We start from the raw sequence: 13,083 nt of genomic DNA on the forward strand, positions 1-13,083 counted from the left end.
ATTCCAGCCTGATGTCGGGAGGGGGCTAACTCTGTAGCCCCAGCTTGGCCAGGAGGACGATGTTTCAATCCTGCCTGTATCTTCCTCACTGTGTGGCCCTGGCCAAGCTGCTTGCCCTCTCTGAGCCTCAGTGTGTTTGCCTGGAAAATGGGGATAGCAGCACTTGTTTCAGGGTAGGCTGCTTAACCGTGCAAGCTAAGTCGCTTCAGTTGTGTATGACTCTTTGCGACCTGCCGGGATCCTCTGTCCCTGGGATTTCCCAGGCAAGAATACTGGAGTGGATTTCCTTCTCCAGGGGATCTTGCCAACCCAGGGATCCAGCCCGCGTCTCTTATGTCGCCGGCACAGGCAAATGGGTTCTTTACCACTGAACCATAAGCTTAAGAGGAGCACTCAGATTCAAAAGAGGAGCTTCTTATTCAGGGCTGCTACATTCTGCTCAGGAAAAAGTACCCACGTGAATCTGAGGCATGGGGTGTGCAGTTTGCAGAATGAGACATCTGGGAATCCGGGGAAACGTGACAGATGGAAGAGCCAGTCTTCGGAAAAGAGAATATTGGGGCAGAATCGGGTTTTCTAAAGGGCCCTCGCGGTGACATACTTCTATTGGCCAATCTCTCCGGCTAAAAAAAGGAAAATCCCTGTTGAAATTCAAAATTTTTCTCTACGTATTTACTCAAGACTAGACTGAATGGTTTAATTACTATCATCGTGGCTGGCTTTTTTTGCTGGCCCAGGGAACCAACTAGTTTCAGTTGTACTCTGCCTGCAATTAGGAAGCTCCGCCACTAGGTGGCGTCTTGGGTTTGCACCTGCAGTGAAGTGAGGTTTTTCTGGGGGGTTTTTTGGTCCCTCTTATCCTCTCCAAGAAGTTGCCTTTTGAGAACAGACAGGAATATGGAAGCAGTCGCTAGACTGACGGAAAAGAGTGCTGTGATCACTTAGCAATGCCTGCCCTGGATGAAGGAAGAGAAAACAGGGGCTTCTGTGTCCACAGCCCTCTAGACTATGTGCCTCTGAGTATGTGTTTCTAAATTTAATGCTACTTTTTTAGACTAAGTGAGGATTTGTGAAACACTTGAATGTAAATATTAGGATTACTAATTACTGTTTAAGAAGGGATGCTTATACAAATAATTTTTGTAATAAAGAACATATAGTTTGGGAAAACATTTGCAGCAAAGTATTAAAAAAAAAAAAAAAGAAAGAAAGCATGAAGTTTCAGCCTTTCTTACTGGACGGTTAAGAATTTCCATTTTTTCCCCACAGTCGTTTCTGTTTTCCGTTGTGCCTTTAGGCATGTGGGATCTTAGTTCCCTGACCAGGGATGGAACCTGTGCCCCATGTAGCAGAAGCGTGGAGTCTTGTCCACTGGATCCCCAGGGAAGTCTCTCACCACAGTCCTTTTAAAGAGAGACACCTCGAATGCCTTTTCTTACCTGCTTCTTCCTAAGTGCTCACAGGCAACTCTCATTCCCGGAGTTGAGATGCTCACAGCTTCCCTCAGGTCTGTGGCTATCGGCTCACTCGGTCTCTCTCGGTGAGCCTGTTCTTGGAAGAAACTATAGAAGAACAGAAAAGGCCTTTTTGGCTGCACTCTCCTTAAGAATTGCTGGGTTTTGTGAAATCATTCTTTTTCATCAGTAATCCATCAAAGCCTTCTTAGACTCTTTTTAGTGGTAAAACATTATGATAAAATATCATTAAAGTTTTTTTTTTTAAAGAAAATAAATCATTTGTAATCCATCCACCTTGATGTAGTGATTCCCCAGATCTTTGTTTGGGGTTTGGACTTTCCTTCTTTTTAGTGCTTTTATTTTTTTTTTTTTTTGCCAAAGAAAGAAAACTTCCAGTCCCATTGAAAATCTTTTCCCCACCTCCAGACAGCTGAAAATCCTCCTTCTTTCTTAACTAAACTCTTGACTGCTTGTCCTTTGAAGTCAAAGCTGGTTTCATTTCTAATCTGCGCTGAATTGTTCTTTATTGATAGTCACACAGGAGATCAGAGGAAGCTGAATGCAAAGGCCAGGAGTTGTCACAGTTTCCACGTACATGGCCACCCGTTCAGGATCCATATTAAGTAAAAAGAGCAAAGGGATGTTTGAAGGGTTGGACACCAGATATCTTTGTTCGTGGGGATTATGGGTGTGCCTGTATTTTCTTGTTTCTAACTAGTTGGCTTGGTGGTCTGTCTCTATCACGTTTGTAATTTAAAATATAAATTATTTTCAAAACTAATTGTTTATTCTTGGTTGCACAGGCTTCCTCTAGTTGTGATGAGCAGGGGCTACTCTTCGACACGGCGCACAGGCTTCTCAGGGCGGGGGCTTCTCTTGTGAAGCACAGGCTCTAGGCTCATGGGCTTCAGTAGTTGCAGCACATGGGCTCCATAGTTGCAACTCGAGGGCTCCCGAGCACAGGCTCAGTAGTTGTGGCTCACGGGCTTAGTTGCCCTGAAGCTTGTGGAATCTTCCTGGACCAGGGATTGAACCCGTGTCTGCATTGGTGGGAAGGTTCTTAACCACTCGGCCCCCCAGGGAAGTCTTCTGCAGATGTAACTAAATTAATGACTTTGAGATGAGATCATCCTGGATTACCCAGATGGGCCCTAAGTCCAAGGACAAATGTCCTGATAAAGGACACTGGAGGAGAGACAGAAAGAAGGCCCTGTGAAAACAGAGGCAGAGCTTCAAGAGGGATGCAGTCACCAGCCAAGGAACTCCTGGAGCCACCAGAAGCTGCCTGAGGCAGGGGAGGACCCCCCTCTAGACGCTTCAGAGGGAGCCCTGCTGACATCCTGACTTCCTCGTCCAGAGAGCATTCAGTATGGGACGACGACAGTTATAAATTCATAAAATCTTAAAGAGTATGCAAAATTTCCTTTCACTTTGCAAACATCCCCAACCCTCAGGACCTTCCCCGCTGGCCTCAGGGAGGCCGAAGGCAGTAACTGTCGTGGGGCAGAGCTGTCGTGGGTTAGATGGTGTCCCTCTAAAACACCGCTGAAGTAAGTCCTAACCCTTGGGATGTGATGTTATCTAGAAAGAGAGTCTTTGAAGATGCTCAAGTTGGGCTTTAGTGGCTCAGTGGTAAAGAATATGCCTGCAATGCACGTGATGCGGGTTTGATTCCTGGGTCAGGAAGATCGCCTGGAGGAGGACATGGCAATCCACTCCAGTATTCTTGCCTGGAGAATCCCACAGACAGAGGAGCCTGGTGGGCTGAGGTCCATAGGGTCGCAAAGAGTCAAACATGACTACAGCACATGAGCACGCAAGTTAAGGTGAGGTCATTGAGGTCGGCCCTCATCCGACATGGCTGTGTCCTTATGAAAGGGGAAATCTGGACACATGGATAGACGGAGGGAAAACGGTGTGAAGACAGGGAGACGGCCACCACTGGTACAAGGAGTGCCTGAGGCCACCAGAAGGTGCAGAGAGCAGTGGTAGAGACGCCCCCTCAGGCCCCTGAAGGCACCTGCAGAGCCCTCAACCTCAGACTCCCGCCTCCCGAGCGCGAGACCAGAAGCGTGCTGTTCACGCCTCCCGTTTGTGGTACTCGGTTACTGCAGCCCCGGACCCTGTACAGGTAGGGATGGGTGTCACGGTCTGGGGAAAATGGGCATTCCAGGGCCTGCGGGGGGGCCCCTGGGCTGTTCCAAAACCCTGTCCCCCAACGGTCACTGTCCAGGCCTGCGGCCAGGCCCGGCTACTTCTCTCCTTGCCGCCCCGCCCGCCACCAGCAGAAGTGTACGGGCACTTCCAGGACAGACGTCTGGGCTGCACTTGGAGGCCCTGGCAGGGGGTTTCCAATGTGGCCCCTCCTCGGTCAGCAGGGACCCATCAACTGGTTGGCCTCTTGGCCGCCCCTGGCAGGGGAGTCGGGGCTGAGCTGCGGCAAGTGGTCAGGGAGGCGTGGCTCCCTTCATGGCCAGGGCCCCCGGCAGGAGACAGCAGGTCCTGCAGTAGGCCCCTGGGCCAAGCCTTGGCCCTGTGCTTACTTTCTGGGTGACCTCAAGCCACTCATATCACCTCACTCATCTTGGTTTCCTTATCTATTAAATGAGGGCAGTAGGAGAAATTACCTCCAAACACGGCTGCCAGGATTTGGTGGGAGAATGGGAATAGCAGGATGCCTGATGAAGGGAAATTTTAGATACTTTTTTAACTTAAAAAAAATCGGGGTGGACTGCCCTGGTGGTGCAGCAGATAAGCATCTGCCTGCCAGTGCAGGGGACACAAGTTCGATCCCTGGTCCAGGAAGATTCCACATGCCTCAGAGCACCTAAGCCTGGAAGCCACAACTACAGGAGCCCGCTTGCTCAAGGGCCCTCAAGTCACAACTGCTGAAGGCCTCGAGCCTAGAGACTGTGACCCACGACAAGCGAGGCCCCACACCACAACAAAGAATAGCCCCTGCTCGCCACAACTAGAGAAAGCCTGTGGGCAGCAACGAAGACCCAGAGAAGCCAAAAGTAAATAAACAAATAAAAAACATGAGCAGCTCATCGATGTAAAACAGATTATAAAAAGTGGTGGTAAATAGGGGGGTTCAAGATGGGGAGCACATGTAAATCCATGGCTGACTCATGTCAATGTATGGCAAAAACCACTACAATATTGTAAAATAATTAGCCTCCAACTAATAAAAATAAATGAAAAAAAATGGTGGTAAATATATAGCACTTAAATTTACTATTTTAACCATTTTTTGAAGTTCAGCGGTATTAAGTGCATCCATATTGTGCAACCATCATCTATCTCCAGAACTCTTCTCATCTCGCAAAACTGAAACCCTGTCCTGGTTAAACACCATCTCCCCATCCCTCCCTTCCGACCTCCCTGGCGACCACCGTTCTGCTTTCTGCCTCTAAGAATTCGGCAACTCAGGGAGGTGGGAGGGGGGATCGGGACTGGGAATACATGTAAATCCATGGCTGATTCATATCAATGTATGACAAAACCCACTGGAAAAAAAAAAAAAAAAAGAATTCGGCAGCTCGAGGGACCTCATATAGTGGACTCACACAGTGTCTTTTTGTGACTGGGAGATTTCACTCAGCATCATGTCCTCAAGTTTCATCCATGTTACCGCATGCATCAGCATTTCCTTTATTTTATTTTAATATTTATTTATTCGGCTGCACCAGGTCTTGGTTGCAGCATGTGAATGCGTATCTGCTGCATATGGGATCTAGTTCCCTGACCAGGGATCAAACCTGGGCCCCCCTGCATTGGGAGTGCACAGTCTTAGCCAATGGACCAGCAGGGAAGTCCCAGCATTTCCTTCAGGTTTTGTTTTCCAAGAGAAGAATATTGTGAAGGCTCTGTGTGGTGGTGAGTTCCAGCTGCCCCGGGAGGAGGCGCTGAGCAGCCCCTCTGCCGTAGGTGGGCTCCAAGGGCCCCGAGGAAGGAGGCCCTGGGACTACGGCTGCTCTCAGGGGCCTGCCTGCCTCCCAACCTCTCGCCTGGGGAGCTGGAGGAGGGCACTTCCTTAGAGAAGCTCCTGACTCAGTCCCTTTTGAGTTTCTAAAGTTTCTAGAAGGAGACCCTGGGCTGCAAGAACCTGCGCTGGACTGTCCGGTGGAGGGGCAGGCAGTGGTTCCCGGCCTGCTGGGGCTGGGGTGCAGTGAGGAGGTGTCTGTGTGCACACACGCTATGCACACGAACCCAGGAGAACTAAAAAGGAGCATTGGCTAAAATAGTAGGGGTGGGGAGACCCAGGTTCACGCGCGGTGGCCCAGCCGGGGTCTGACCAGGTCTTGAAAATCTCCCCCCGAAGGGTTACTTCTGAGTTCAGTTTCTGCCGTCAGTGCAGCCACACTGGACGCTGAGAAGAGAACTCTGAGAGAACCCCGAGGGGCCCCAGACAGAGGATGGCACCTCTGGCCTCTGGGTCACCCTCAGCCTCACATGCAGTTGCGTTTCCATGGCTCCCTGTGGCCTCTGGGCTCCCCAGGGCCCAGTGGAGCCTCGCTCCCAGCACAGACGTGGCCTTGGGTACCATGCTGGCTCTTGAATGGATGGTGGACTCAGAAGGCCTTGGGCTTATCCTTCTGCACAGCAATCCCCGCTGTGTGGGAAGCGGGGGCTACAATAGAAAACAGGACAAACGGGATCTGGAGCTGAGACAGACGGGCCACCATGGGCGGGGGCCAGGGGCCCTCACCTCCCTTCAGCAGCCACTGTCTCCTCATCTGTCAGCTGCAGGTGGTAACAGCTGGGGACGCTGACAGGGCGGGTGAGGGCTGGTGGGCTGAGTGTACAATGTCCAGCCTGGGCCTGGGGCCCCGTGCGGACACGGCCCTGTTGCCGTGAGGATAGAGGACAGCCGCTCACGCTGAATGTGTGTCAGGATGCCCCCTGAGTCGGTGCTTTTCCCTTTTGGATGTGTCAGCTTGCTTTTCAGCCGCCAGCCTCCTCTAGAAGTTGCACACAGATAAAAGGTCCCCGTTAATGAGGATTCTAGCTAAAGTTTTAAAATTCACAGCAAGCCCGCTCCGCATAATAATGTATTAGAAACACAACAATCCTTTAATCTAGAAGGAATTAATTGCTGGGCCCAGAAATTCAGGGCACGTTGACAGAATCCTTAATTTCTTGAGTGGATGCCTTCAGAAAAGCGACTGATTTTAGACTGCTTCTCTCTCCGCCTAAGTTAAGACTCCCACCACAGTTCTGACAAAGGGTGAGATTGTCTCGATGTCTCGCTGGGTAAGAATCATGTATGTGGGGTCTGAATTGACGTCAGCTCTGAGTTTTCCCTGCTGGGTGGAACGTGGCCGACTCGAATCCCCAGGAGACTCAATGCCGGCTCTGTGGCCTGAGCGTCTTGGGCCCTGAATGGCTTCATTCCTCCCACTCACACACGTTTGCTGAGCGCCCTCTGGGAGCCTGAGCTCATGGTCAGTGCTGGACATGCAGGAGCAGATAAATTAAAAAAGCCTTGGGACTTCCCTGGTGGTCCAATGGTTAAGAATCTGCCTTCTGGATGCAGGGGGCATGGGTTTGATCCCTGGTCAGGGAACTAAGATCCCACATGCCTCGCAGTGCAGCAATAAATAAAAATAATAAATAAATCTTTGCCTGACCCAGGGTTGCAAAGTTTTTCTTTTTTTTCAAAGGTTTTCTTTTCTTCTAGAAGTTTTAGTTTTACATTTATGTTTATGATCTGTTTTTATTTATTGATTGATTTACTTATATTTTGACTGTGCTGGGTCTTCATTGCTTTTCCTCTACTTGCTGTGAGTGGGGGCTGCTCTCTAGTTATGATGAGTGGACTTCTCATTGCAGTAGCTTCTCTTGTTGCAGAGCAAGGCTCTAGAGCGTGCAGGTTTCAGTAGTTGCAGCACATGGGCTCAGTAGTTACGGCACACGGGCTTAGTTGCTCCATGGTATGTGGGATCTTTCTGGATCGGGGATCGAACCTGTGTCTCCTGCATTAGCAGGAGGATTCTTCACCCCTGAGCCACCAGGGAACCCCCATGATCTGTTTTTGAGTTAATTTTCACGTACACTTCAAGGTGTGGGCCAAAATTCTTTTTTTAAAAAAATTGCATATGGATATCTACACTAGTTTCTTGAGGATGCCACAATAAATTACCACATACTCGGTGGCTTAAAACAACAGAAGTTTATCCTCTAACCATTCTGGAGGTCAGAAGACTGAAAGCAAGGTGTGGCAGGGCCATGCTCCCTCAGGGGCCTGTATGAGAAAATCCCTTCTTCATATCTTGTAGCTGTTGGTGGCCACCTGGCATTCCTTGGTTACACCACTCCCATCTCTGCCTCTGACTTCATAACACCTTTTCCTCATGTGTCTCTTATAAAAATACTCGTTATTGGATTTAGGGTTCACCCAGATAATCCAGGATGATCTTCTCACTTCACAACTCTTAATTAAATCTGCAAAGACCACTTTGTTGTTGTTCCATTGATAAGTCATGTCCGACTCTTTGCAGCCCCATGTACTGAAGCATGCCAGGCTCCCCTGTCCTCCACTATCCTCCGGAGTTTGCTCAAATTCACAACCAACTCATCCTCTGATGCCCCCTTCTCCTTTTACCATCAATCTTTTCCAGCATCAAGGTCTTTTCTAGTGTCAGCTGTTCACATCAGGTAGCCAAAATATTGGAGCTTTAGTATCAGTCCTTTCAATGAATATTTAGGGTTGATTTCTTTTCGGATTGACTGGTTTGATCTCCTTGCTGTCCAAGGGACTCTCAAGAGTCTTCTCTAGCACTACAATTCAAAAGCATCAATTCATCAGTTCTCAACCTTCTTTATGGTCCTACTCTCACATCCATACATGACTACCAGAAAAACCATAGCTTTGACTGTACTGACCCTTGTGGGCAAAGTGATGTCTCTGCTTTTTAATATGTTGTCTAGCTTTGGCATAGCTTTCCTTCATGTATCATAGCCTTGTCATGGTGAAGGGACTTGCATAACTCAATGAAGCTATGAGCCAAGCCATACAGCCCAAGAAGGATGGGTCATAATGAGGCGTTCTGACAAAACGTGGTCCACTGGAGGAGGGAATGGCAAACCACTCCAGTATTCTTGCCTTGAGGACCCCACGAACAGTATGAAAAGGCAAAAAGATATGACACCAAAAGATGAACCCCCCCCACCCCAGGTTGGAAAGTGCCCAACATGCTACTAGGGAAGAGTAGAGGGCAATTACTAATAGCTTCAGAAAGAATGAAGTGGCTGGGCCAAAATGGAAATTACACTCAGTTGTGGATATTTCTGGTGGTGAAAGTATAATCCAAAGCTGAAAAGAAGAGTATTGCATAGAAACCTGGAATGTTAGGTCCATGAATCAAGGTAAATTGAACATGGTCAAACAGGAGATAGCAAGAGTGCATATCAACATCTTGGGAATCAGTGAACTAAAATGTATGGGAATGGGTGAATTTAATTCAGATGACCATTGTATCTACTACTGTGGGCAAGAATTCCTTAGAAGGAATAGAGTAACCCTTGCAGTCAACAAACGAGTCTGAAATGTAGTACTTGGGTGCAGCCTCAAAATCAACAGAATGATCCTGGTTTGTTTCCAAGGCAAATCATTCAACATCACAGTAATCCAAGTCTATGCCCCAACCACTAAAGCTGAAGAAGCTGAAGTTGACTGGTTCTATGAAGACCTACAAGACCTTCTAGAACTAACACCAAAAAATGATGTCCTTTTCATCATACGGGATTGGAATGCAAAAGTAGGAAGTCAAGTGATACCTGGAGTTAACAGTCAATGAAGCAGGGCAAAGGCTAACAGAGTTTTGTCACGAGGACACACTGGTCATAGCAAACACCCTTTTCCAACAACACAAGAGACAACTCTATGTATGGACATCACCAAATGGTCAATACTGAAATAAGGTTGATCATATTCTTTGCAGACCAAGATGGAGAAGCTCTATACACTCAGCAAAGACCACTCCCCTCCTTCTCTTCCTGCTCTTCTTGTTTTTGGTCGTTCTGGGTCTTCATTACAGTATGCAGGTTTAGTTGCCCCGAGGCATGCAGGATCTTAGTTCCCCAACCAGGAATCAAAACCCACATCCCCTGTACTGGAAGGCAGATTCTTGACCACCCGGCCACCCGGGAAGTCCCTCTCCTTCTTCTTTTTCTTCTTCTCTTTTAATTTCTTAAGGCAGAAGCTTACTCAAATCCTTTAAAATTCACTGAGGTCTGTTTTATAGCCCAGAATATGGTCTATCTTGGTAAATGTTTCATATGCGTTTGAAAAGAATGTGGATTCTGCAATTTGGGGGTAGGAAGCTGTATAAATGTCAATTAAGTTGAAAGGAATGTGGAGAAAGCCTGAGCCAGTCCAGACAGTGAAAGGAAGGTCAGGGGTTGCTGCGGAAACTGCAGGAGTATTTCTCAGTCATGGTGGAGGCTGAGGCTGTGCAGAGATGATCTGTCCAGGGCCTGTGGGCGAACACCCATCTCTGGCAAGGAGACGCCCAGGAGGGAGGTGCGTGTTCAATGTCATCTTCGCCCTGGGCCCTGTGGCCCTCACGGCTGCCTCCCTAGCTATCTCCTTCCCAGGCCCCTCTGCTGGGCTGGGCTGACACCCAAGTTCCAATTTCTACTTTTCGGAAGGCATCAGGCCTTGACTGGGCTGTGGGCCTACCAGTGAAGCTCCGGCCAGACAGAGACCGCCTCCTGGATTCTGTGCCACTTAGCAGTACAGACACGGTATGTACCCCTGGCTCCTGGCTTCCCAGAAAGATCTCTGTGGCAGCTGTGGAGTCCCATCGCAAGGCCACAGATGCCAGAACCAAGGTCACCTCGGGAACTGACTGAGCCCTTGTAAAAAAAATGTGAAAGTGTTACAAAGTGTTAGTTGCTCAGTCGTGTCCCACTCTTTGTGACCCCAGGGACTGTGGCCCACCAGGCTCCTCTGTCCATGGGATTCTTTGAGCCCCTTTGAAACCATTGCCAAAAGCCCCCTTGATCATCACCCGCAAGCTTCCTAACGCTGTATTAGGCAAAAATACCCCCCTCAGTGCTCACCCTTGGCGCCCTAATCACCTAATGCCACCTTCCAGCAGGAATTCTCTTCGTCTTGAAGCTATAAAAGTGGCTTCTAACCTATGAAAGCGGCTTCTAACCCATGAAAGCGTCGGCTTTCCCTTGAGCCGGCCCGCTGTTCTAACAGCGTCCCGTCGGATTTCTCTGGTCTGTCACAAAGTCAGCCGATGTGTGCTCAGAGAGCCCACACTATCTCTGCTCTTTGTTCTTCATAAACTCCCTTCCTTCTGCAACACTCTGTGTCCGGAAACCCTTTTACAACCCGCGTTCGGATGGCCGCGACCGCAGGCAGCCTCCCCGGAGCCTCCCTCTCCTCTGATCGTGGGTCCTGTTCCCACGCCCACTTCCCTGGTGCTTCCTTCCCACTGCCTGCAGCCCCTCGGCTCAGACTAAACCAAGCTCTCAGTACCTGCGTAGGGTTGATCTGTGCCCACTCCCAAATTCATATGTTGATGTCCTAACCCCAGGTGTCTCAAAAAGTAACAACGTGTGGACCAAAAGAGGAGATTAAGTTAAACCAAGGTCATTCGGGTGGACCCTAATCTGATATGCCTGGAGAAGAGGAAATCTCGACACGCAATGGGATCCCAGGAGTGCACGTGCACACGGGACAACCACGTGCAGAGTGGCAAGAGGGTGGTGGCCGTCTGCAAGCCAAGGACAGGGGCCTCAGGAGAAACCACACCTGCCGGCACCCTGGTCTTGGACTCCCAGCCTTCAGATCTGCAAGAAAATAAGTTTCTGTCGTTTATGCCACCTAGTCTGTGTTATACTTCAAAATATTTATTAAAGTAAAATGGTAAATATTTATTCCATTTTGTGGGACAAGTGTGCTGCCTTCCTGACCTGTGTCCCTCCACCCCCACCCCAGCCTCCCCAAGCCCATCCTTCTGGAAACAGCCGCAGCAGCTCTGGGCTCTGTGGGAAGAGGAGATGGAGAGGTTGCTTGTGTTTGAGACACTTCCTTGTATTCCTCTGATAAAAGAAATGTCCAGTGTATTGGTGTCCGGGGGAGTCATTCTGGCTTATACATGAGTTAACTTGAATTTTATGCTAACTAGTATGGCCCATTTGTGATCTATTAAACATACATTGCATGTCTGCTTTGACTTAAAATAAAAAGGGATATTTGACTGCAAGTAAAGAATGACCATGATAAAAACACAGACTAAATGCCTCCCTTCCTGGGATGCCAATGCTTGCTTGTTCTCCTCCGATGCTAAGACTCCCTTCCCAGGTGCCAAGGTCACGCTGATTTGCTGTGTCCATGCTGATCTGTTCTTTTTTTAAACTTGGAGGAAAGTATCCCTGATGCGTTTGATGTTCTTTGTCCTGACAAGACCCAAAACTGTGCTGAAAACCATGCTTCTACAGAGCAGTTTCTCAGAGTTATCTGAGAACCTGTCTTCCTGGCTATTGTCCTCTGTTTGGCTCAAATAAAACTCTTTGCTATTCCTATTACAGATTGTGGATTATTTTCATTGACAGCTCCCTCCCCAGCCCTGTGGCTTCCAGGGAAACCCCGAGTTATGGAGCTGAGGGGAGAGTGGACAGTTTGGCCAACCTCGCCAAGTCCTGGGCCCTGGCTGAAAGATCCGGGCTGCAGGAGCCAGCCGGAGGCCCCTGGAAGGTCACTTGCATTCCTGCAAGAATCACAGCAAACTTGAACGTGCACACACCAGGCACCGTGCCTCACAAGCCTCCTCTCAGGACCCTCACAAGCCTGCTGGACAGGTGGGAAGACGCCTGCTGTACCGAGGGGCACAGGCCTGGAGCGTGGCAGGACCTGCATTCCCACTCAGCTCGTCTCAACTGCAGGGCCAGAGAGGTGAGCAGAGGTGGTTCTGACAAACCTGGCCAGAAGCTGGCTAGAAGACAGCAGAAGATCTAGAGAGAGAAACTATTTTAATTCCAACGTGCACAAAGGTTTGTGTCTTAGGGTTAGTTCTGTTGGAGTTGTGATTGTCTATGGGGAGGGGATGGGGCAGTGTCATATTGTCACCAGCGGCCTCTAAGGATCTCAGCTGGTTGAATCCAATGCCACTGTCCCAAACTGCTTCGCTGCTCCCACGCCAAGGTCACCTCTGTCCTTCCCCTGACCCACCTCCTACTAGGGCTGGGTTACCTCCAGCACCTTCCATGCCCCTGCTCCCCCAGCAAGGGGATTGCCAGCTCCTCTGGGCAGCAAAGGGGCATCAAGGCCAGAATCACTCAAAGGCCGTCATAACAAAGACCATTGATATGATTTCAGACTCCACACTGCAAGTAACCTTTGAGAAACTGCCACTTTCGCATTCTAGTTTATATCGGAGAAAAATAGCCATTGTTATCTGAAAACGCTTTGAAAATGCTCCTCCTTTTTTTCCACCTTCCTATCTGTTGAGGCTGAATTTTCTTCATATTTTCAACCCAAACACTACGTCACAACAGACAGAGTGCAGGCGCAGACATAGGAATCCAGCCATCATTCTGTGGAGCCAGACATAAAAAGGTTTGCAAAAGTATTTTTTTCAAAGCCATCTTCACACTAATGTTTTTT

The sequence above is a fragment of the Cervus canadensis genome, chromosome 1 (assembly GCF_019320065.1).
Source record: "Cervus canadensis isolate Bull #8, Minnesota chromosome 1, ASM1932006v1, whole genome shotgun sequence".
NCBI lineage: Eukaryota > Metazoa > Chordata > Mammalia > Artiodactyla > Cervidae > Cervus > Cervus canadensis.